Source organism: Eublepharis macularius, chromosome 5 (assembly GCF_028583425.1).
Source record: "Eublepharis macularius isolate TG4126 chromosome 5, MPM_Emac_v1.0, whole genome shotgun sequence".
Lineage (NCBI taxonomy): Eukaryota > Metazoa > Chordata > Lepidosauria > Squamata > Eublepharidae > Eublepharis > Eublepharis macularius.
In genome coordinates this window covers 159,925,158-159,951,483 of record NC_072794.1, presented here as the reverse complement: position 1 = coordinate 159,951,483, position 26,326 = coordinate 159,925,158, and positions in this window count along the sequence as shown.

Below are 26,326 nucleotides of genomic sequence, written 5' to 3'. Positions count from 1 at the left end.
GCTACTTTGAGACTTCTCCTTTAAAAGCGCCATGAAATAGATACACAATGATGCTATTTTCAACCTCTGTTCCATAAACTGAGTATGGGAATCAAGGACACATGTCAATAGCATCAACTTACCCACATGCGACAGGGCTACAACTGAGGCCTTTCCTCTTTGATACTATTCTGTGTCAGAGAGAAGGAGGGGCGTGTCAGAGGGGTGGGTAGAAGTCCCACCCAGTGGGAAAAAATGTGGTAAAAGGAATAGGGCTTCAGTCATATGCTGGAACACTGTGGCCTTGAAAACGACATCTTAGATCACCAAGTCTTCCTTTTGTCCCGAAGCCAGGATATTTAACCTCCACCACACTAGAGAAGAGTCTACTCTAAGTTCCTTCAAAATACATCAGAAAACATCGGACCTCACCTCTCTCCCACCTTTCGAGGCAGCTTACAAAAAAAATCATAAAGTAGCAATAAGATTCTATAATCCAAATAATCACAAAAAATACAAAAAACAGCAAAAACTATAGAGGAAATAGCATGTAGACAATAGATAATCTTCCACCTCTCCCATTCAATTAAGGACGCTTCCTCCATAGGGTTCTCATTGATGGGGAGGAGGCATCACCTTCCCTGCCATCTTTAATCGGAGCCCTTGATTGACATGAGCCACATTTACTCTGGGATAGCACAGACATCAAACTCATCCCCAGTCAAATGTTAAAGAGACATGTGCTACAACATGTAGTAGAATGGGTGCCAAAGAGGACCATCTCAGTGGGTTCCATGCCCAAGTTGAAATTTTTTAATAAGATTCTGTAGATCCCTATACGTTTCGCTTAAAAGCTTTGTCAGCAGATCTTCTAGGAAGTATTTCAGGCGTCACCTTGAACAATGGAATGAAGCAGGTAGAGATGCGAAATGCATAGGGATCTACGGAACCGTAATACACATTTTTCACCTTGCACCTGGTTCCTCTTTGCTTTTGCATACTGGTCTGGATACTAGTGTGGCTATTGTTCCTTCAGCATTGTTGGATTCCATGTCCCACACCAAGTCACTGGGATTGCTAACGCTTTCTACAGGAGAATTATTTGTTATTTTCTTAGTTACGCAGTTGGCTGATACGTATCATGCTCTAAATTCTCCATTTATTTCTCCAGGGACCTGTGAGCACAGGACCCAGAAGTATAAGCCCATTCCATGTTCTTGCTTGGTGAAAAAAATTCCCACCACTCTCCCACCTCCGAAGGAAAAGTACCAGAAAAAAAAAAAGTGAGGGCAAAGTTCTTTTAGTGCCAGCACAAACAGCTAAATCCTTCTTTATCACGGACCATGAAGGAATGTAATCACAGTCATAAAACGAACACCGGCTCATAATAGGTTGGAGATGAAATGCCAGATAGTATAAGTATAAATCTGGAAATCCCATCCTCCCAGAAAGCCTGGCCTGTTGTAGATTTTTGTCAGAGAAATGAGGTTGTTTTGTGAGTTCCCGATAAAGCCCATTGTGAATTTATTCAAGCCGCTAAATAAGACGGCCGTTGCCCGAGCAGACAAAATGCCTATCAGGTACACAACTCCAGGGGCAACGCTCATCCCACACCACTTTGATCCATCTTCACAAAGATCGGGGAGCTTGTTGCCATCTGCTGCCTTTGGAGATTTGTTTTCTAATATCAGCAACGGATGGAGCATTTTGCAGCAGCAACGGAATTTATAGAAAGGGGGGAAATAACTTGCTGAACATATAGGCAAGGGATTTTTAAAAAATAAAAAGTAAGATCGATGCTCATCATTATATGTGAACAAAAAAAGAGGGAGCCTCCTCTAAACTAATCAACTGAACAAGACAGGAGGAAAACCACTAGGGTTGCCTGCCTCCACGTAGTGGCTGGAGATCCCCCAGAATTACAACTGATCTCCAGTCAACAGAGATCAGTTCTCCTGGAGAAAATGGCTGCTTTGGAGAGTGAACTCTATGGCATTATACCCAGATGAGGCCCCTCCCTTTCCTAAACCCCACCCTCTCCAGGCTCCACCCCGAATATCTCCAGGAATTTCCCAACCCCGAGCTGGCAACCCTAAAAACCACACATGGAGGGGAAAAAATGGGGTATGTACACCAAGAAGTATCAACAATTTACTATATGTAAACCTGCTATTTATAAAGTGATAAAGAGCTATAATAAATATTCATGAATACAATGGACACATTTGCAAAAGAATAAAGAATATTCCACTCAATGAAATTTCATCACATGAACAAGTATATGTATAAAGTGTATATACAACACCAATGTAAACCGCCAGCATTTTTGCAACATAAGCAGTTTTCGAAGACACTAAACAGAAGATGAATCACAGCTGGGGAAAACGTCCAGAAGGAAAGTTCCCACATTCAAAGATGAGTTGATTAATACCGTTCTCTCCTATTTTTCATGGGTAGTGCCATCCATATTGGGATGCCAGAGTGACGCTGCCCAAGCAGCAAGTTCACACATTCCTGTACAGGCCTATCCACAGCTGATGATGTTTGCGGGCTGAATGTGTGAACTGGCTCTACTCAAAAACACTGCATCTAAGTCGATGCAAGGTGTTATGGAAGTTCTATCTGCGATGTCATATTTAGTGATCTGAGATTGTTGTACTTGAATGGTAAGACTGTTGTCAACTACTCAATTTCCCCCATCCCAAGCTTTTGAAATTATTCTAAATTGTACTGCAAATGTTTGAGGCACACTTACTTTCTGGTGGCTTTCCCCTTCCTGAAAGAAATGAAACCCTGCCCTCAAGTCATAGTTGACTTATGGCAACCCCTGGTGGGGTTTTCATGGCAAGAGACAAACAGAGGTGGTTTGCCATTGGCTGCCTCTGCAACACTGGTCTTCCTTGGAGGTTTCCCATCCAATGACTAACCAAGGCTGACCCTGCTTAGCTTCTGAGATCTGACAAGATCAGGCTCACCTGGGCTATATCTCCAGTTAAAAGAATCTCCACCCCAAGATCCTGGAAAGCCTTGTCTCCCCAGCACTCCAGTATTGCCCATTTTGCTTGCCTGACTCCAAAGACAGGTGCGTTCCTTTTGTCATCCAATTTGGATCGCAAATGCTGCATGTTCTCCCAATGCCACCTGAGAACTGCAGTTTGATCGAGTAAGCTCCGAGCATGCATCAGCGTGATGAACGCCACAGACTGCACGGGCACTAAAGCAACATATACACTGCAAATGGCACTTCAATGCCCATTATAAGCCTAGCACACACATAACAGAGTTCCATTCACTTGTCAGCATAATACACCATTTTATGGTAATCTCCATATAAGTACAACAATGAATGTTGGAAAACTCTCCACTAGGGTTATGACTCCAAATAGAGACTTTCTTTCAAGGTACATGCAAATTAATGGCACTATAGCTGAGAGTTGTCTTTTACTCTTTATCTTTGAGTATCTATATACCCCGAAGTCAGAGGTGTTTCGCTACCACGACTCTTAAGGTTCACCTATCAACCTTAGACTCCTTTCACGCTCAGATTAAAGGTAACTCTTTTTCCTCTCGTTCTAGTCCTGCTAATTCCTCAAAGGGCTGCTCTATCTTTATCCTCCAAGGTCGCCTTTGGTCCCTGTCCTTGGTGATGTCACACCTTATGTTAGCATCCTCTGAGCCCCTAGCTACTTGCATGTTGGAGCTACTGCCATTGCGGGTGAGCTTCTTCATTACATTAATATAGCTAGGAGATGAGGTGACTTGTTGGCACTCAGGGCTGAATGACCATTTTTCCAAATTTCATGAACATAGGACTGTCCTCAAAGCAGTGCACTGAGGGGGTATCTTAGCTGTAAGTATGCAGATAGCTGCAATGAAGAATGTAGCTACAAACTCAATTGTCATAGATCCAGAGGAGTTAGCCGTGTTAGTCTGTAGTAGCAAAACAGAAAAGAGTCCAGTAGCACCTTGAAGACTAACCAACTTTACTGTATAGCATAAGCTTTCGAGAATCACAGTTCTCTTTGTCAGATGCATCCAAATAGAAATGCAAATTCAATTGTGGAATGTTGGGGATCCAGGTTCGAATCTCCACTCTGCCATGAAAACTGGTTGGATGATCTTGGAGCAGTTGCACACTCTCAGCCTAATCTACCTCACAGGGATAACATGGAGGACAATGCAATCCACTGTGGGCCCCCCATTGTAGAATAGTATGTGTGTAAGGTGAGCAGGGAAAGCACAATTCATTTGTGAAGACCTCAGTACGGCTAGTTGTATTTGTAACTGCCTATTAACAGTTGTCACTTGATTTGACAGTCACTGGGCTGGAACCAACCAACTGGTGAAAATGGAAGGAAGGGATTCCCTTTGCTGGAAAAGTTATGCTGGGGATCATGGCCCAAAGATATGTACAGGACTGCAGTAAAAAAAGGAACAGGTATGAGAGTGAGTGAAAAATCTGGCTTGATACTGAATGAATGGTTTTAAAATAAATCTTTTGAATAACATCCACTTGATAACCAGCAGCAGGGCATGTGAAGTAGCTCTCCGGAACCAACTCCACTGAAAAAATGTTGTATTCTGGGTGACGTGCAAAAAAGAATGTATTTACAGTGCTAGATCTGCAAAACCCCATTCACACTTGGAAGTAATCACTTGATGCTACAGGCTGTTTTCATACTGTTTACCGGCCACGGAACATCGTGCCGAGCTCCCGGAACGACAGCGTCTTCCTGGAGGGATTTCGCGCGAGAACGGCAGTTCTTGTGCGAAATTGCGCCAGGAAGATGCTGTCATTCCGGGAGCTCGGCGTGATGTTCCGTGGTCGGTAAGCAGTGTGAAAACGGCCATTGTGTTGATATCTTCCCAAATTATTACATATAACCTTTTCCCCCATGACAGTCTGACTTTAGTTTCTTGGACTGCCAGCTCCAAAAGTCAACTTCGCTGGGACTAGTCCAGAGTAGACTGAGAACTGAAGTTGCTAAAACAAAGCTGGCATACTGACATGAAGAGGAATTCATCTTCTCAGCAATGGGAAAGGGGGGAAATGCCCTTATAATAACCAGACCTTGCCCTTCATGCATGGGGAGTAGCGGCCATTAGTCTCTATTGGTGGATGTGAACAGTGGAAATGTCTTTTTGATTCCTCCTGTACACAGTGTCTATATTTTATGACCCACTGCAATAACCACAAATTGCTAACATTTCTTAATTCTGAAAGGTTTTTTTTTCTTCAGCATGCTATGGTATATTACACACCACTCATATACAAGAAGAAATCCTCTGTGAACACTAAAGCCTCATGGAAACAAGAACAATTAGTGCAAGTACATGGTTGAAGTTCAAAGGCATTGTGCGGATGGTGCTTCTTCTAAGAAATCAAAGGCAGTATTCCAGCACAGAGTTGCCAACTGATCACACATGACTCCCCCTGACCTGCTCCTCTGCCTAACAGCAATTTGATCGGTAGTAAAAGCAGCAGCATAGAACAAACCAGGCTTCAACCAGGATGCCTGCATTCATATATCATGTTAAAATTGTGGTTAATAAATGGTCGACCATGGTGTCAGTCCTTGGCAGGTAGGTCCCCAAGTCCCTCACAGCAAGCACTCAGGTGCATTGAATGAAGTAACTTTGATTAGAGATCTGTACAGTCCAAGTGATCTATATGAATGCATTGGCAGAAGTGACTATTCAAAAAGGGGTAGTGTTAATAATAGGGAAATTTCCCTCCCTTTGGGTCCATTAACATTATGGCGCGAAAACCCTGAAGAGTTACATGGGAACTGATTCGTTTAGGCTAGACATAGAACAGAGTGAAATCATCTCAGTTTCTGAGAAAAGATACATTGCTCGCTGCCCACCACTTGCATCCTAGGACACTTACCGAAGAAGTGAAAGAAAATACCTTCAACAGATAGACAACCCCCACTGGCTCAGTACATTTCATGTGAGCAGTTTACACACTCTCAGATGATCAACACAGTGTACAGAATACAACCTCAGCAAACATTTATGATCAGCACAAAATGCAAAACACATTAATGGCAGGTATGCAGGCAGGCATACATGATGTCAGGCCCAGTGTATATCTAAACTGTGCTGACTCCATTTTCTAATGCTTCTAGTGTTTAAGTGCTTTCTTCCCAGGTGCACCAGTTCCCAAGCAGCATTCCCACCGGAGGCGACTGTTTTGTCTAACACCGTTCCACCAAGCATTGGCCTTGACGGAGAGCAGCTTCCCAGGACTGAGAGATGTTGTTTTGAGAACTGTGGGGGGAGGCAAATCCAGATGGGTATTGTTACTCTGTACCTCATGCTTTGCCCTTCATTGGTAACAATGATCATGTACCATCCTGAGTCTCCTATTCAGGACAGTGGACTATAATGGACCTTTTCTGCAGTAAAGTTTCCTTATTCAAACAATGGACTTGTGTTTGCTTCTAAAGGGAACCCTGTAGTGAGAGCCTTATTTAGCCACAGTCTGACATTTTGTTACCAATCATGCCTGAGTCGGGCCCAGCGGAATCCAAGGTTGTCCCGGACAGGGATCCTTTGTTTGATCCGTATGCGTCTCCCGACAGTCAACCAGTGCAAGCCCAAGACTCCCAGGAGCCGAGACCAGCCGGGACCGGGACCGGAGCCTCCACTCCTACCCCGCCTCTCATCGACCTCGGTGCTGAAGGGACAAGGCCGACGGCGGCCGCTCTCCCCTTGATCTCATTACCCACCCCGTCGGAGTGGGGAGCCAGACCCCGAGAAACGAGAGAGCGCCGGGCCGGTGGACTACATCCACGACTTTCGATGGACGGGCGCCGAAGCCTAGAAACTGTTCCTGAGCTAGATAGCAGCCAACCATGGCGATATTGGAACAGGACGACCGAACAAACGGAGGGGGACACATCCCACCGCGGCGCCCTGAGTTGGGATTATTCAGAACTTGGTCCGTGGAAAGCGTCAACGGAAGTTCCTGAACAAAGTTGGGTGCAAATGCAAAGTCGCACCCATGCTGTAGATTCCGGCATCTCGGCAGTCACGGGCCTAGCCAAAGGAATTCTAGCAGCGAGATCGCGAGTCGATCAAGGAGATCCTCCGCCTTGGGGGCCGTTTTCCCCGGTGAGTACAACCGAGGGAGGATCCGTGATGGGGCAACCGGGTCCTAGCCGAATGCAACAGTTGGAAGCTAGACTGATTGATATGGAGGAAAGTTTGGCTCATGCCATTCACCTAATCTCAGCGATGGGGGCAGGGGAGAGAATCTCACCTGAAGAAGTGGCGGTACAAATCGCCACCCTCCAAAGTGTCATGTCCTATCCAGTGGAGGACGCCCCGCAGCAGCCGCTGCCTTCCGGAGAGGAGGAATATTATCCTGGAGAACCGGGCGAGTCGCCCGTGGAACTCCCTAGAAGAGACGAAACCCCGCCGCACGGGGATACCCCAGCTGAGGTACCTGGAGAGACTCCGACGGAACCCCCTAAATCGGACGGGGATCCATCTCCCGAGGAGACGCCAGCGGAGGAGCCCAGAGAGGGGGAAGAAGAGCCAACCCGTCCAACCAAAACGACGGTGATACCCCCTCCCGCTCCTTCAACGACAGTTCGGCCGGATCAGACGGAAGAGCCGCCGGCCCCTTCTGAGGAGGAATTACCGCAACGACCACTAGAAGTGGTTCACATTCAACAAACCCCGAGCGCCCCGACGCCACAAGATCAGCCTGTGCGTCCCAGAGACACGACACCGAGAAGGGCAAGCCCGCGCGGCCCACCACCCATCAGGCCTTCGCCGCTGCGGCCCCTTCCGCTTCGACCGCAACTAACTCCTTTGCAGCAACCGATACGTTTGCCACTTGAGCAGCCCGTAATACCACCTCCGAACCAACCAGTGGGGCCTACACCACTACGACCACACCAACCCGCCCCTCATCGGCCGGCCATTACTCAGCCGCACCGGACACTTCCACCTCAACCGCTACTGCCAGCACCTCCTGTATTGCCACCACCAGCCCGACCGAGATTGCAGCCGCCTGCCCGACCACGACTGCAGCCACCGGCCCAGTCGAGAGCACCACCGCCAGCCCAGCCAAGGCCGCCACCCCCGGCTCAACCGGTGATGCCGCCGCCAGCGCAACCAGCACCGCTACCACAACAGGTTCCCCCCGTACCTCATGTGCCATTGATGCTTCCGACGGACTTCTACCCAGCACCGGCTCCGAGGCAAGACCTCCCGATGGGTTGGGTGAAACTGGAAGCTACTTTTGATGGGGATCCCTCCAAACTGGGATTTTTCCTAGTGCAAGTCGTGCAATTCTTCAACCGGTGGGGACACCTTTTCGGCAGCGAGGCCAGTCAAATTGAACATCTCGGTTCCCGCTTACAAGGCAAAGCAGCGGACTGGTATGTAGGACTATACAATATCGGGGCCCCGGAACTTAATACTCTCCAGGGGTTGGTGGATGCTATCCGAGCGCAATATGAAGACCCCTTAGAGGAAACCAGGGCCCGAACAGAATTGCAAGCCATTAAACAGGGCAGCATGTCGGCGAGAGACTATATCACGAAATTCCAACAATTAGCCGCCAAATGCCCTAGGTGTGAGGAGTCCACCAAAATCATTCTGTTCAAGCAAGGACTAAACCCAAGACTTCTGGACAGAGCCCTCATGCAGGACAATCCCCCTACGTTGTTAGGTTGGATCCAACTTGCATGCGAAGTTGAGAATCGCATTTTGGAAGTCCGTTTGGTTGAACAACAACAACAAACGGGACAAAGAAGACCCTTGACTTTACAGAAGGGAGGACGGGGAGTTGGGTACGCCACCCGAGGAGCGAGAGATGCTAGATGGCAACAAGGGCTGTGTTTGCAATGCGGACAAGCCGGTCACTTTGCAGCACAATGCCCCTACCGGCCTGTGCAAAGACCTCCACTTCAACTACGGCGTCCAACCCTTGCTCCATTTCCTACTCTCCAATGCCCGATTCCCGCGCCACGCGCGAACAGAGGCCGCGGTGCTTCCCAAAGGCCCGCCTCAGAGAGAGGACTGGAAGCGGAAGATGTTATGGAATATGACCCCGCTTCCCCAAACGCAGAAGTCAATCCAGAAAGCCCCCAGTCGGGAAACGAGATGGATCTGTCGTAAAAGGGCCCAAACGACAGATCCGCCCCAAGCCCGTCCCTGCACGGAACCGGCCACCTGGGTCCATCTTATTCATGCCAGTGACTCTAATCAACCCAGAGAGAAAAATGCACATCCGAGTGCAAGCCCTTATCGACTCGGGCTGTTCGAGAGACATCATCGCCCCAGCCCTAGTCAATGGACTAGTCTTACCAACTCGGGAATTACAAAATCCAGTAATCTTTGAACAAATGGATGGCACCAATATGAACCCTGTTACCACTGAGACCATCCCAGTGATCACAGGCATGGGACAACACTGGGAAAAGAGGTCTTTTGTCATCAGCTCCACTGCCAAATACCCGTTAATCCTAGGCAGCAAGTGGCTATGTGATCACAATCCCTACATAGACTGGGCCCAAGGATGCGTCACTTTCAGTCATGCCAACTGCAAAAATCATCGCTGGAATCAAGACTGGGGCAAAGACCCAACTCACACTGAAAAGGCCCTTCTTACTCAAGAAGAAATCAACCAAATACCCGAACCATATTGGCCTTTTCTAAACGCTTTCTCCGAGGAGGAAGCTGATACTCTACCCCCGCACCGACGGACGGACTGTGCGGTGGAAATTTTACCCGGAGCCTCACTGCCCAAAGGACGACTCTATCCCATGAGTCTCCATGAACGAGAAGAGCTCCGGAAATTCATCGACACCAACCTCCAACGAGGGTTCATCCGCCCAGCCAACAGCCCCCACGCCGCTCCGGTTCTCTTCGTGAAAAAGAAGGATGGGGGACTACGACTGTGCACGGACTTTCGAGGACTTAATGCAGTGTCCACCAACAACGCCTATCCTATACCACTCATCCGAGACCTTCTCAACGTCGTGGCCCAAGGTAAGATCTTTACAAAATTAGACTTAAAAGATGCTTACTTCCACGTCCGTATCAAGGCAGGGGATGAGTGGAAAACCGCGTTTAATACGCCCCTCGGACAATATGAATACCTAGTTATGCCTTTTGGACTGACGGGAGCCCCGTCTGTATTTATGTCCATGATAAACGAAGTTCTGCACGAATTTCTGTACAAAGGGGTGGTGGTGTACCTTGATGATGTCTTAATTTATTCGGACACAGAGGAAGAACATATTCAAATGGTACAAAAGGTCCTAGCCACCCTGATGAAAAATAAACTGCCCATCAAGTTGTCCAAATGTGAATTCCATAAAACAGAACTCACTTACCTTGGGTATTGCATCTCCCAAGAGGGCTTAAAAATGGATCCATCCAAAATACAAGCGATCCAAGAATGGCAAACACCCACCACCCGTAAAGAACTGCAATCCTTCCTGGGTTTTGCCAACTTCTATAGAGACTTTATAGCAAATTTCGCCCAAATCACGCTCCCCTTAACAGAATTGTTGAAAACAAAAGATAAAGGGGACCAAGCTAAAAAACCCTCCTCCAAACTACCCTGGACCTCCGATTGCCAAACGGCTTTCGAATGCCTAAAAATGCAATTTGTAACGGAACCCATCCTTTCCCACCCTAACGAACAGTCCCCTTTCATAGTGCAAGTCGACGCCAGCGATACGGCAATAGGGGGAGTTTTACTGCAGAAGGGGGAGGATGGAAAATTGCGGCCTTGTGCGTTCTTGTCTAAAAAATTTTCGGAGGCGGAAAGGAATTGGAATGTGTGGGAGAAGGAGGCTTTTGCAGTAAAAGCAGCCCTTACTAATTGGAGACATTGGCTGGAGGGGGCGCGATACCCCTTCGAGGTCTGGACGGATCATAAAAATCTGGAGGCCCTCCGAAGCCCACGCAGACTGAATGCCAAGCAATTGCGATGGGCGGAATTCTTTTCCAAATTCAACTTCACTCTAAATTATCTCCCGGGCAAAACCAACTTTTTGGCGGACGCCCTATCGCGCATGCCCCAACACAAAAGCAAACGGGAGGAGACTATCGACACGGTCTTCTCGCCTACGCAACTTGGGGGCGTGGTGACTACTCGCAGTCGAGCCAAGCAACCCCTCCCGGCCAACCAGGAGTGGAAATCGAAACTTAAAACTGAAGTGGAAAAGGAGGGGGATAAAGCTCCGCGAAACAAACTGGGCCAATCCCCACAGGGGGATTGGCTAGCTGGGAGCAAGTTTTATGTCCCAGACAGCCTCAGGCTGGAGGTCTTGCAGCGCTGTCATGATGCTCCCACTGCTGGTCATTATGGGTATCTGAAAACATTGCATCTAATCCAAAGGCAGTTTTGGTGGCCGGGCATGCGCAAAGACATTTCCCAATATGTTAGTTCCTGCCCCGTTTGCCTCAGCGCCAAAACCAGAAAAGGAAAACCTCCGGGTCTCCTGCAACCATTGGAAACACCCAACAGACCTTGGGAAATAATATCTATGGACTTTATCACTGATCTACCTATTTCAAAAGGACATAATTGCATTTTAGTCGTGGTAGATCTGTTCTCCAAACAAGCTCATTTTATTCCCTGTACCACTATACCCACCGCTCGGAAACTAGCAGATTTATTTTTAAAACACATCGTAAAATTGCATTCTTTTCCGTCCAAGGTGATTTCGGATCGCGGCGGACAGTTCGTTGCCAACTTCTGGCGGGAGCTTTTGAGAATGTTGAATATTGAACAAGGCATCAGCTCAAGCCACCACCCACAAACCGACGGACAATCCGAAAAAACAAACCAGATACTAGAACAGTTTCTTCGTTGCTACATTAATTTCCAACAAGATAATTGGGTGGACCTTCTCCCTCTAACCGAATTCTCATATAACAACAGTGTACACGCCTCAACTGGAGAGGCCCCTTTCAAAATTGTCTATGGAGCCCACTTCAATCCCTTCCCGTTGGACGCTCCCCCTCTCCATTCCTCTAAGTTGCCAGATGTATCTTCGTGGTGGGGGGAGGCGGCGCAACAGTGGACTCTTATTAAGAAACATCTTGAAAAAGCCAAACTGGATTACAAAAAATACGCAGATCGCCACCGTGTGGCCGAATGGGATTTACAACCTGGAGATCATGTGTATATTTCCACAAAGAACCTGAAACTAGCTCAAACAAGCCGCAAACTCGCTCTGAAATTCCTGGGACCTTTTCCTGTGCGCAAAATAATAAATAAAGTGACTGTTGCTGTGACTTTGCCCAAGAACTTACGCCATGTTCATGATACATTCCATGTCAGTCTTTTAAAAAGAGCTCCTACCGATGACAAATGGCACATCAAAGCTCCACCCATTCCAACTTTAATTGACGACCAAATACACTATGAGGTACAACAAATTTTGGACTCTAAACTCAAATGAAACCAGCTTTTTTACCTCATTAGATGGAAGGACTTTGATTCTGGGTACGATGAGTGGGTGAATTCTGTACATGTTCATGCTCCTAGATTAACCAAAGCTTTTCATACTCGCTACCCATATAAACCAGGGGGGGATCTGTTTTAAGGGGGGCAGAATGTCAGGCCCAGTGTATATCTAAACTGTGCTGACTCCATTTTCTAATGCTTCTAGTGTTTAAGTGCTTTCTTCCCAGGTGCACCAGTTCCCAAGCAGCATTCCCACCGGAGGCGACTGTTTTGTCTAACACCGTTCCACCAAGCATTGGCCTTGACGGAGAGCAGCTTCCCAGGACTGAGAGATGTTGTTTTGAGAACTGTGGGGGGAGGCAAATCCAGATGGGTATTGTTACTCTGTACCTCATGCTTTGCCCTTCATTGGTAACAATGATCATGTACCATCCTGAGTCTCCTATTCAGGACAGTGGACTATAATGGACCTTTTCTGCAGTAAAGTTTCCTTATTCAAACAATGGACTTGTGTTTGCTTCTAAAGGGAACCCTGTAGTGAGAGCCTTATTTAGCCACAGTCTGACACATGACACATGGGCTGATTCCGCACACGTTGGATAATGCACTTTCAATGCACTTTATCAATCGTTTGAGGTGGATTTTTTGTTCCACACATGAAAAAATCCGTTCCAAATGATCTATAAAGAGGATTAGAAGTGCATTATCCAATGTGTGCGGAATCACTCATGGTTTCAGATCCTAGTTTGACAGACCCTAGCTAGCCATAGTTAGCAGAGTGGTCCAAGTTCAGATTGTTCCACTAAACAGAGCTCATTAAAAACATGTTTTCATATGACATCTGAAATGAGCCAGTGCTTTCGGGACGATAGTCTATGAATATGCAAACATTCTGAGTCAACCCAGGATGGCTTCTCAACGCTGAACGATTGTGGCCCTTCAAATTCTCAGTGCTTCTTCCCTGTATTCCTTTAATTGGAAATGGTAGATACTGAGTTTTGGGTAGGCTTGCCATTTGCCACCCATGGCAGACAAATCCCCACGTTTGGCCCCGATCCCCCACTCTCGAGAAACTGAGGTGAGGGACAAAAGATGATCAGAAAATGGCCTCCGTAGCAATGCTCTAGAAATTTCCCCACATCTTGATGGTCTTTACCATAGAGATTGAGGGACATTCCAAGAGCACCAGCTGGAAGTAACATCATATCCTCCCCAAACGCCACTCTCCCTAGGCACCACCCTCAATATCTCCCAGCACTTACCAACGTAAGGCTGGCAACCCTAAAGTAGGCCACCCTGTGTGAAAAGCGGATTCCCTGTTTCCGAACTATAGCCCACTCACTGCATTAACCAAAGTCTTAAAAACTTAGATTTCCCCAGTTTCCTTGTATTTCAAACAGTGGCTTTTAATTTCCAAACAACACCTCTAAATACTGAAGTTAGCAGTGCACTTCCAAACTACATTTTTAATTTTTTTTTTTGCATCACTGAATACTTACTGCGCAGAAGGTGCTACCTGTGATAAATGCTACCTGTCAAGGCTCTCACTTTGATCGTGCTTCAGGTTGGGGCAGGGGGGGAGATGATTTCTAAATCATTTGCTTAGAAATTTTAAATTCTTAAGTGGGTTGTTTTGTTTGCCTCAAAGGGAAGCACTAACCTATTTTACGATGTCAGCTCTATTTTTAAACAAAGTTCTCTTTTGTACTGTGAAGCGTCCCCCTAAAAATACTTCTGAGGTTCATTTTGTAAAATTAAAATGAGAAAGATGCTTTAAACTATCACCTACATCAACAACTCCCCAGCAAGTTTATTTATCCGCTGGCAACAGGAAGGAGAAAGCTGATAGAGGGCTCCGTTTGCCCAAATTAAAAGCATCCTGCTAATTCTGTCATTTTTTTTTTAATGCTGCCGGCGGTGATCAAAGGGAGTTACAGAACAAGTCAGAAATGTTTCTCTTCTCTTTCAACTGTCTTAGGCACAAATATAGCAATGAATGCGTGGTGGCTCCATATTTAGATTGAAAATGACATGATGTCATTACTCTCTGAGTTTCCCAGCCCCACTTTATTGGCTTTTCATGGAGTCAATCGTGCTCAGCCAGGACGATTCCGTATTAAAAATCTTCTTGAGTTAATTTTGGGGGGCTGATGTTGCTCTCAGGGCCGGCACGCCCATTGAGGCAGGTCTGGCCCCCACCTCGAGTGCTGAGGCGTGGAAGGGGGCACCAGAGGGGGTGCTGGGGGCAGAAGCATGCACTGTGGAGGTGGCATGCCTGGCCCGCAGCTGCTGCTGGCAGCCTGCCAGCCTTCCCACCCCGTGCCACCGCCACCGCCGCTGCAAACACATGCCCCCGGCCAGGTGCAGCAGCCACGGGACAGGTGTGGCAGGCATCTGGGGCAGCATGTAGAACCTCCCCAGCCACCTGCTGCACCCTTCTGAGAGCACGGGCAGCCTCCACGTGCTGTCCCAGCCGCCTGCTGGCCAATGGGGCCAGCTTGCTGCGTGATGATGTCACACGCAGTGACGTCATCACGCAGTCCGGGGGGTGCGCGCACGTGCGAACTCTGTGCACACGCACGTAGGGGCAGCCTCGGGTGCCACAAACCCTGGTGCCGCCCCTGTTTGCTCCCAACACTGTTTTCTCTGGCAAATAATCCTTATGACATGGGTGAACTCTAAGCTGAAATCAAAGAAGGATCCTTGATTTTCTTAAGGCATTCTCATGGTTAAGTTTGATGTTGGAAGTGGAGGGGAAAAGAGAGAAAGAAGCAGCAATGTTAGTGTGGGAAGTAGATGCAAAGGTCACCTCTATGGCTCACAGAAAAGGATTTGTCTTGCTTCACTAAGCCCCAGATGCTATACTTCAATTTTACTGGTTTAAATCAGACTCTGTGAGCATGGAGAAGAGAGGGGAGAAAGAAAGGGGAACTGGTCCAATTCGTTTAATACAAGCAGAAGAATTCGAGAATGTCATGGACTTAAGCTGAGCAGCAAGGGTGAAGATCTTACTGGAAATGAAAGAGGAAGGTTTAGCCCAGTGTGTAGGGTTGCCACTCCAGGTTGGGAAATTCCTGGAGATTGGAGGATAGAGCCTGGGGAGGGTGAGGTTTGGGGAGGGGAGGGACCTCAGCTGGGTATAATGCAGACATTTTCTCCAGGAAATGTCAATTGTAAGTGGTCACATTTGCCCTCATGATATTAAGGCTTATGAACATGGCAATACCATAAGCCTCTCTCTTCATGGGTTTAAAATACAGACAAGCTGCCTGGCTAGGCAGGAGATGGAAAAGTACTGGAATGTGAGAAGTGAAGTAAGACTAACTCAGCCCCACACCCCGGAGTTTGTGCATAACCGTAGAACAAGGGAGGTCTCCAGAGGTACTTGGAGGAATACATTCACACACCCTGCCAATTCTACCCCTTACCCATTCTCCTATTATAGCCTTGCCCATCCAGCCATCGTGGGTCATCAAATAATCTTTTTACACCTATAGTTCCTCTCAGGAAGATCTAATCAAACCGTCCCAGTTAATTGTCCCACAGCTTCACAATCCGTTGTCCCACACTGGGAACAACCATTAAGGCATTGTTTTAGGGCAGAGACTCTCAGTCCTGCCTCAGGGCATGTTTCATGGTATATTTGACTGGCCTGCCATGTGCTCACGTGTAAGTGCGCTCTGGACCTTCCTCACATTCTCAGACAGCATGCCTGAGCCCCTCTCCCTCTTCTTGCCACAAAGTGCTGGTCACTGAAGTTGCTCTCCCACGGACACCCTCTGTCTTCTGGACCTACTAACTATAAGGCCAACTCTGCAATTCTCTCTCTTCAACTTTCCTCCCTGTTTTTTCTAGTAAGCTCTCTGTGTGTGCTGTGTGTTTTGTGTGCAACTGATCTGTAGCATTTTAAATAAAACCTCCTTTTGATTGAACATCTGTCCGCTTATTGAAAGGGTTCTCTAGAGGAAGGGATCCGCATATAAATAAGCACAAAAGATCCCAGTCAGCCCCCCTTGCTGCCCTCTCCTTGCTGCTAATTCCCCACAACTCACAAGGAGACCTGCTCTTTGGGTAACACTATGGCCTGAAGGTCAGTTGTAATTCACGGAGATCTCCAGACACCACCAGGAGGTTAGCAACCCTACCAATGTGTGCTGATCTTGCGTTCAGCAGACCAAAGTCCAAGGGTCACCTTTACCAGAGGCAGCCTTCAGTAAGGGTTACTTTCATAAAATGGCTCTGACTCATGGAAGCTCATACTGGAATAAGTGCTATTTGTCTTTAATGTGTCGTTGGGCTTCTGCTCTATTTCTGTAGCTCTGTTTTCTGGATTTCTGTTTCATTTTGCTATAGCAGTCTAACATGGCGATCCGTCCAAAGTTACAAGTCAACTCATCTGTTCCAGCTTCCCTTGGGTTAAAAGAGATACTTTATTGCAAAAGAGAAGCAATTGGAGACCTCTGGGCCAACTGCCTGCTGTGCTAGTTTTCTGCTGACAGGGAGTTTTCCATGTAGTGGAGCGTCAGATGGTGTTTCTGCTTCTATCTCTCTTTTTTTTTAGGGGATATCCCAAGTTGAAAATCCATGATCTGCCGTCTCAATGGGTTCTCCACCAAAACAATTGGGAGAAATGGAGGGGGCATTGTGCCAGTCTCCTGGCCCCAAAACTGGAAGTGACATCACCCTGATATCAGGGCACTGCTCTAGGATTCACTTACTTGTTTCCACCTCCCAACTCCTAATGGTGAGGATGGCAGCCATAAGTCTGGAGTATCACCTCAGGGCTTTGCTACCTCCCTCTCCAACAGGTGTGAACCAGATCTTAGCAGCTTTATACTGAGCTGGTTGACTTGCAATACTGATTTCAGTTAAAATACTTGCAGCTTACTCTGCTAGCTCTTTCTATTTGAGCTTCCCATTCCAGACATCCTTGGAATAAATACACTTCATGTTTGTTTCCATTGCACCTGAATAATGCTCAAATATTGTGAAGAACCTTTAGGAAGAATAGGGGGGGCAATTTGGGAGGTCTAACCCTAACCCTCTTATTTGTACTTACAGACACACACAAGCTTCCTTGACACCCTCAATCAACTTTACTGGATGCCTCCTAGCCAAAACAAAAGCAGATGTGGAGAAAGCTGGTATCTAACACTCAAACGTACGCAGTGGGCCCTGCCAACTGTCAATACATTTATGAACAGTTTGTAGATCTGCAGGAATTTTCAAGCAGAGGCGGGGAAGAGAGAAAAGGAAACCTATTCTTTGAGGACAAGCTAGGGAGCCCATCTGGTTCTTGGCAGAGGGGGAAAAAAAGTGTGAAGTTACGGATTCCGATCACAATGGTTTGCTTCCACTTGGCAGAATGTGGAAGCGGGAAAAAAAATAACATCTTGCAGAGTCTGGAACTCTGTAGTCATAAATCACGTAATGATCATATATGCACTTATATACGCCTCTCCCAAACTACTGTTGTGCTTCAAATGGGCTTTCCGTTCAATCAGTGCCTTAGAGGTTTGATTTGAATCTGGGCTCGATCACAGAAGTCAAAAGATGGCTTTGGCAAGTCACTTAACAAGACACATCTCCGTCACAAGTAGAGATGGGCACGATCCGCATTACGATCGAAAGTACCCCATGATAATGGCGATCGCGCGATTGTGATCCGGCGGATCGTGATCATCCATGGCCAATGATCCAGCGATCAGGAGAGGCCTGGATCGCTGAGTTCAGGCTCAGATCGGGGATCCAGACACTCAGGCACCAGCAATCTATTCCCCTGGCTGAGCTCTGTTTGCCCTCCTTCTGTCACTCTGGAAACCCGAATGTAAGCCCAGCTTTCCTTTATGAGCAGGGCTTCCTTCCAACCACGGATCAGCAAAGCAGTCACAATTTGGGAGAAGACACCCAGGGGAGGGAGGGGGAAGGGGGTGTTCTGTAGCCATGGGCACTCCAATCTCATCCCTGCAAACCCTGATAGGCAGCTCTGACAGCCAAACACAGACCTCCTGTGTTGCTGAATGGGACCTGAGGGGAGGTGGCTTGTTGCCGCCTCCCCATGCCCGCCAGGCCCGGTGGCCGCCACCACCACCCACCTTCCCATATAGCTGGGAATAGCAGCGTGGCCCGCTTTGGCCTCCACGATCCACGATCCATGGTTCGGGAATGGGAGATGATCGGTGTGGATTGTTAATTCGGGATTGTCGCCGGCGCTGATCCACGATCAGCTGGATCGTTAATTTTTTTTTTTGATCGTGCCCATCTCTAGTCACAAGACACTTGGGGGTAGGCCCCGAAGCCCAGGCTTAGTTCACACAGTTTGCAGCAGAATTATAGTTATGATGTGGTAGAATGTAATGTGCCAATCTAGACTGTAGGTGGAAGAGCTCAGTTTGCTGCAAGCCTCTGTGTGAAAAACTCTCTGCAAACAGAAAATCCACACTGCAGGCAAAGATGGGGGCAGAACCCTTCTTTCCGCTGTGCTCATTTCCATTTGCAGGTCGTTTTTTTTTTTTGGTGAGGAATATTCAAAATTGGACTCCGCCACCTTCATTCTAAAATGGTGAAGTCCATTGTGCCATTGCAGGGCTCTGCCATCTCACGACTGCCTCATTCTCTTGCGTGGGAATCAAGTTGAAGATTATACAAATGCAGGTTGGCCGGAGTCTGCTTTGCAGTTCCAGCCTAAGCAGAGTTACTCCCGTCTACGTCCATGGAAGTCTGCTGAGGATGACACTATACGAGACTTCTCTCTCCCATAGAGTTTTGACTGCATTACATCAATGGTGGGGAACCTTTTCACAGGTGTCTTCTGCCAGAAGAGCACTAGACTTTAGGTGCCCAATAGAATTCAAACAAGACTTTCGGTATCTGCATATCCTTTGAATTGATGGCTACGCGGGATTCTCTGGCCTCTGGATCATTGTGGAAGTTCAGAATAAACAAACATTTATTTGAGAGACTTTTTCCAGTGCTGAGGGACTTTGTTGGAGGTGTACAGTCTGATCGATAAGTTCAACTCCTGTATTTATCTTGCTTGATGGAGGAATGAATTTTTGTACTGTTATATGAATATTTGTGTATTTATAATAACCTGATTATTTATATTGTTGCCCCGAGCACTTTATATATAAAAGAAATTACTGATATAATTACTAGACTGGAGTGTACAAGTTGTTTATCCCCAAGTGTGGTTTTTGCTGGCTTCTGCAGTTGATCCTTGGGGACGTCTCTTAGTATTTTTTGAGTTACCAGACTCATGCTGGCAACCCTAGTTATGGCCACTGATTACAGTATGAAGCACAGCTGACTCTCTGGACTGGTATTTGTGTGTGTGTGTGTGTGTGTGTGTGTGTGTGTGTGTGTGTGTGTGTGAGAGAGAGAGAGAGAGAGAGAGAGAGAGAGAGAGAGAGAGAGAGAGAGAGAGAGAGAGGGCTGTGGCAACCTATGTGGCCCTGAATCGGGATTCTCCTTGGAGAACCAGCCTAGGAGAACTCAAGTTGTGAAGGCATCAAAGATGGCTGTCCTGTCCTGCTTTCTTCTCCTCCTCTCAGACCCCAGCAGCTCTTTTAGCATCTCCTTACCTACTCCTCAGTGGTGCTGGCTGTCATTTTTGGGGTGTGTGTATGTTAAAATCTAAGATGGTATATTTTGCTTGAGAGCACTTCATTGGGGACAACCCCCCTTCCTTCCTTTCTTGAACTCCTAATTAGGAAGACCACCACCTTATTACAACCAGCACCAAGGCCATGGCGTATCTGAGAAATATTGTCAGTGGGGAGTGTCATAAAGGTGTCAGGAATATGATGAGTTGTTTGCAAGGTTCTTTGCTAGCAAGGTCTCTCAACGCGTGTTGTGATTTGGATGCTGGTTGTAATACAGTGACGACACTTGGAAAAACACCTAATACATCATCTGGTCCACTGACAGATCATGCGATGGATGTGAACTGGATCTTTTAATATACTGGATCCAGGCCCTTCTTGGTTACTGAAAGCACGTAAGGATCATATCAATACATCATAAATCAATCACTGATCAAGGGATCATTCCCGAGGTCATTAAAACAGGAAATCATTCATCCCCTGGTGGTGGAGTGTGCTGTTAAGTCATAACCTACTTATGGTGATCTCGAGTGGGATTTTCATGGCAAGAGACTGAGGTAGCTTGCCATTGCCTGCCTGTACAACCCAGGTTTTGTTGTTGTTGTTGTTGGAGATCTCCCATCCAATTACTAACCAAGCTTCTGAGATCTGATGAGATCAAGCTTGCCTGGGCTCTCTAGTTCAGGATATCATCCTCTACTGAGGAAAAAATCCCTAGAGATGAATGATGTGGCTAATTATCACCTGGTCTCATCAGATCTCAGAAGCTAGGGTCAGTCTTGGTTATTCATTGGATGAGAGAGACCTCCAACAAGACCAGCGTTGCAGAGGCAGGCAACGGCAAACAACCTCTCTTAGTCTCTTGCCATGAAAACCCCACCAGGGGTTGCCATAAGTCAGCTATGACTTGAGGGCACTCTCCACCACCACTTCAACCTACTAATACCTTTTAACATCTGGCGGGTTATAATCCATCAGAAATAGAGCCCATACAAACACACATACTTTTTAATGAAGCGTAACTCAGTGGGGAGGAGTATCAAAAGATGGGACGGCAGCTTGTGGTGTTTTAATAGTGTACAGAACTGCTGATTCAGAAACTCTCTCGAAGGAGGTTTGATGCAAGATCTTTTTTTCCCCTTCCTGATTGACAGTATTGCTATATAAAATAAGCTCTGCAAATGGCTGTGCCAAAGGCAAGAAACTGCATGGATCGCATGACTTTTAGAAAGTGAAATGCAGCTCAGAGGGGCTGTGAATGCACCTGTAGCAGGAGAATGAGTTTAACACCCAGCATAGGAAAAAAATTAAAGGCCTCCTCCCCTTCACTCTTGCAAATGAATCTGAACACATACCCTATTTTAAGAAGGTTTTTTTTAAAAAGGAAAACGAGAAGATCCAAATACAGATCTCCTGCATAAATACAGATGTCCTGCATAAAGTGCAATCCAGCCCTCACCAATTTGGTCAATCTGTGTCAGGAAGACTGTACCACTTCAAGCTGTAAAGAGGGGTTCATGTGTAAAATCCCATCCACAATGTTTACAGGACCAGAGCCTCAGCAGCAGAATGGGGCCATCTTTGTTTGGGTTGAACATTTTATAGGCCGACCATTTTAGATCCAGGCCCAGTGGCAGCACCACCATTTTGCGTTTATCCTCTTCATAAGCTGTATTTACCTACCAGGAGGGCTGTCAACAACACAATGGGACCTGGAGTTCTCCTAGAATTATAATAATAATAGCATTCAATTTATAGACTGCCCTTCAGGACAACTTAATGCCCACTCAGAGCGGTTTACTAAGTACGTCATGATTATCCCACAACAAAACACAGTGTGAGGTGGGTGGGGCTGAGAGAGCTCCGAGAGAGCTCCGAGAGAGCTGTGACTGGCCCAAGGTCACCCAGCTGGCTTCAAGTGGCGGAATGGGGACTCAAACTCAGTTCTTCAGATTAGAGTCCCGCACTCATAATCACTACACCAAACTGGCTCTCTCTTATGACTGATCTCTAGAATTACAACTGAGATAAGTTCCCCTGGAGGAAATGACAGCATTGCATGGTGGACTCTATGACATCACATCCCTGTTGCGTTCTCTCTCCTTCCCAAAATGCATGCAAACTTCCCAAATTCCATCCTCCCCAGGCTCTGCTCCCAAATCTCCAGGAATTTCCCATCCTGGAAACGACAGTCCTACCTACCTACCAGTGGCAACTTCTCTCAAGAGCATAGCATTTTAGCGTTCAAATACTGTATGAGAAGGGGCCGATGCAGGAGTTCGAGGTGAAGGCCCTTCAAGTAAGATGTTGGGCCTGCCCAGGCTGGGCTTCTACTTTTTGCACACCCAATATTGTATAGGAATCAGGCTTCATTTTCAGCTCCAGGGTCTCTTCAAAGCATATATTGAATACATTCTTCTGTAAAGTGTTTGCTTGGTCTCATTAGTATGGACTTACTGAGAGTTTGCATTTTCTTTATTTATTCCTGATTGTTCTTTAAAAAACACCTCATAATAATGAAGGTATCCTTGAATTCCTCCTGGCTGTGTAAAAATGCATATCCATGAGGCGCTTTTTTGCATTTACTATTTTTATTTGTATTAATTTTCCTTGCATGAATAATGTTGCTGAAAGAGACCCTTGGTTTGTGTTTTTCTATACCGTCTAAAAGAATAATGTGAATCCCCCCCCCCCTTCTGTACTAGATGTAGAACATTCTGAACCCACTAAGAAAGGACAAGATCTGGAGGCCAAATTGCCACTTTTGCTCTGGTTTGGCTCCTGGTTCCATTAACAGACGTCTGGCACATGGAAACTAAGCAGAAGATGTTTTCCCTGCTATGCAGATAAGCTAGGGGTGGGGGCAGAGCAAGGGCAGGGAAAAAGAAGTGGCTATTGTGTTGTGAGAACAGCATAGAGATATCATTCCCTGGTGGGGGTGGGGGATCTTCTGCTCCTAGTTTTTGCCTCCTGCCATGACTCACCTGGCCGGCAGGGGAAAAGGTTTGGAGAATGGAACCAGGATCCCAGCAACATGCTCCTGCATACAGCAGAGCACTTCCTTGGCACACTGGAAATGATGTCATTCCCAGAACAACATTCCTGGCATAACAAGGAAGTACTCGGGAGTGCTCTGGAGCACGTTCCGGAACTCCTGGGCTCATTCCCCATACCTCCCCCCACCTCGTAATGATCTGCCAAGACACTTTTCAAAAGTCTCCACAGGGTTTGTAAAGCTTTATTGACAGAGTCTAGTATCATAATCTTACGATGGTCATCTTACAATGGTCATTGTCAGGAATAAAGCACCACAAAGGATACATATATCATTCCCAGGCTAGTACTTCTCCCCCCCCCCGCCCCGTTTTTCTACTGGGAACCATCTGCACAAGGGAGGATAAAGCCTCTAAGGCCACATAGACTCCTTTCCCAGTGCTAGGAACAGTCTAGTGAAAACAGTCAGTTCACGGGAGAAGCTGCAAGATATAATCATAACACTGGAACCTCCATTCCTCTTCCCTCCTGCATGGGCATGGCAGATGCTAGCATCCTGACACACACACACACACGCCGGCAAGGTTAAGCAGTGGCTAGGGGGCGAAGGCTGTGATAGGGTTGCCATGTTCCCTTCCCCTCCTGGCAGGAGGGTAGGGACCCTGGTACTCAACTTGTTCAACTCCTCCCAGTGCAGCATAATGATGTCACTCCCAGAAGTGATATCATTGCACCCATGGGGAGTGTGCCCACTGTATGCTGACCTGGGAGGTTTTTTGTCTCCCGGCCCATTACCTGGGGGTCTTCCCTCCCCCCGCCTTTGCTGGCCAGATGAGTGGCATGAGGGGACAGAGCATGGGAGTGGGGCACTGCTGCCCCCATGAGGGGAGTGGCAGCCCTAGGTGGTGAGTGTGGGATCCCTCACCCCCACCACGGGAATGGGATTCCTAATGTAATGTCTCTCTTGCAGCCTGAAGTAGTGCAGTCCATTGTAACACTTCGGAAGTCGGTCACTTAATTTTGCTACCTGTCTGCCTTACAATCCAAGCAATGTAAAGAGCAGCGAACTGATGTGAGCATCAGAAGAGTGTGGGAAAGCCAGTGCAATCTAGTGGTTAGATTACTAGATTTGGCTTGGGGAGAACAAGCCCCTCCCTCTCTGCCTACCCTACCCATACCACTGTCCAGAAAGTCAAACAGAGGAGAGAAACAACCATGTGAGCTCTTATGAACATTTGCTGTAGCATAGTGGTTGGGTTGCAAATCAGCACTTTGCTGGTTTGAATCCCACTACTGCCATGAGCTCTTCAGGAGGCCTTGGGTAAGCCACTCCTCCCAGGCCCAGCTCCTCAGCTGCTGTGGGATAATAATAACCAGGGGTCATTTAGTAGAAAAAGAGCTGCAGGAACTCATTAGCATAATTCATTAACACTACTCATTTGCATATGCCACGTCCCTTGACAGCACCAGAAGTGTGTCATTAGCATAGCTGATTTGCATATGCCCCACCCCCTGACATCACCTATCCTGGCTGTTTTGGACCCAACCCTGGTCATTCCGGGCCAAAATTGGGCCCAAAATGGCAAAATGGGGCTAAAATGGGGCTAAAATGGCCAAAAAGGGGCCCAAAATGGTCAGGATTGGGCCACTGCTGAGAGGGAGAGTGATCCACCACCCATCAGAGGCCCGATTCTGGCTGTTTTAGGACCAATCCTGGCTGTTTTGGGTCTGATCCTGGCCATTTTGGGCCCGAATTGGGCCGTTTTGGCCCTGATCCAGGCCAAAATGGTACCAAAATGGCCAAAAATCAGGTGGGTGGGCCCACTTGACATGTGACCTTTTTGGAGAATGACCGGAACTGCGTTCCTGCACGTTCCCCCTCAATATGAGCCCTCATAATAACACTGACTTTGTTCACCAGTCTGAGTGGGCATTAATCTGTCTAAAAGAGTAGTATATAAGCACACTGCTGTTATTGTTACTAAGGAGTGGAACATCTACTCTAGGCAGAGAAGGGAGCATATAGTCAGGACACTCCTCAAAACTCTGCCCAGATTAACCAACAGAAACCAAGCCTTGGTTGCAAAAACATTGCCTTGCATTCATTCCTTTTGTCTCCCATACTTGCTACCCTTCTCCCCTTCCTGTTTTATCTCTAAGGGCCAAGCTACACAAGACGAATGACACTTGAACGGCAAGTGTATTTCTCCCTGTTCACTTGCCCTCCACTCAATCCACTTGCTGTTCAAGTGTCATTCGTCATGTGTAGCTTGGCCCTAGGACTGCCAATCTTGGGTTGGGAAATTCCTGGAGAATTGGGGGTTGAGCCTGGGGAGAATGGGGTATCGAAAGGGAGCTTAGCTGTATATAACACCATAGAGTCCAGTATCCAAAGCAGTTCGTTTCCTCAGGGGAACTGATCACTGTAATTCCGGGATATCACCAAGCCCCAACTGGAGGTTAGCAACCCTACCCCTGCCCACCCTCACTGCAGCTCCCTGACTTGTGCAGCTGATCATCTACACACAGCCTGCAACCCAGGAATAATTTTTCTGGGGGTCAAAAGGGACTGCAAGGGGAATGATGAACACTGGGAAAAAATCTGCACCCATTCCATTGGTGGCGGATACATATCCCTCTATTTATGTCAATGGCGATTTGCCAGTCATGTGAAGTGTATCTATTTCTTCAATAAGCCTGGGTGTTCAAATTGCGAGATCAATCTTCAGCCCTGCTTCCTCCCACCCCCCACCCCCTTTAATTACCCTAACGTGGGTGTACAGTCATTAGCTAGTTAAATTGCTAATTTTTATGGCTTCTCAGTTCAGAAATTAGTCCAATCTTTGGAAGACTATTATTAATGTGCAAATTGATTTACAGGGTAAAACATGCAACAACAGGAAGACAGAGAAGTTTGTTTGCGATTTGCTAAGGCTTTTAACGGGGTATAGACTGCGGGTATCTTTTAGGAGGAAGGGGGCTGTTGGGGGATTTATGTTATTCTGTATGTTTTTAATTTGTCATTTGTAAACCACCAGATGCCTTGAGCAACAAGGAAAAATACAATGCAAATAATTTGGGGGGGGGGGGGATACGGCTTGCCAGGTGCTCAATACACACACTCCTTTGCGTGAGTTCAGGCAGGGAAGGGACCCCGAAAGTTTATTGAGTTTCTGATGGGCCACCAGACAAGGCTGAGTTTTTGATGGAAAGCTGCAAATTAGGCAGGCCTGCTGAAATGCCTGCCCCAAATATAGAACTGTTTCAGAGCACCAGGGTGGGAAAAAGAAGGATTCTTCTTGTC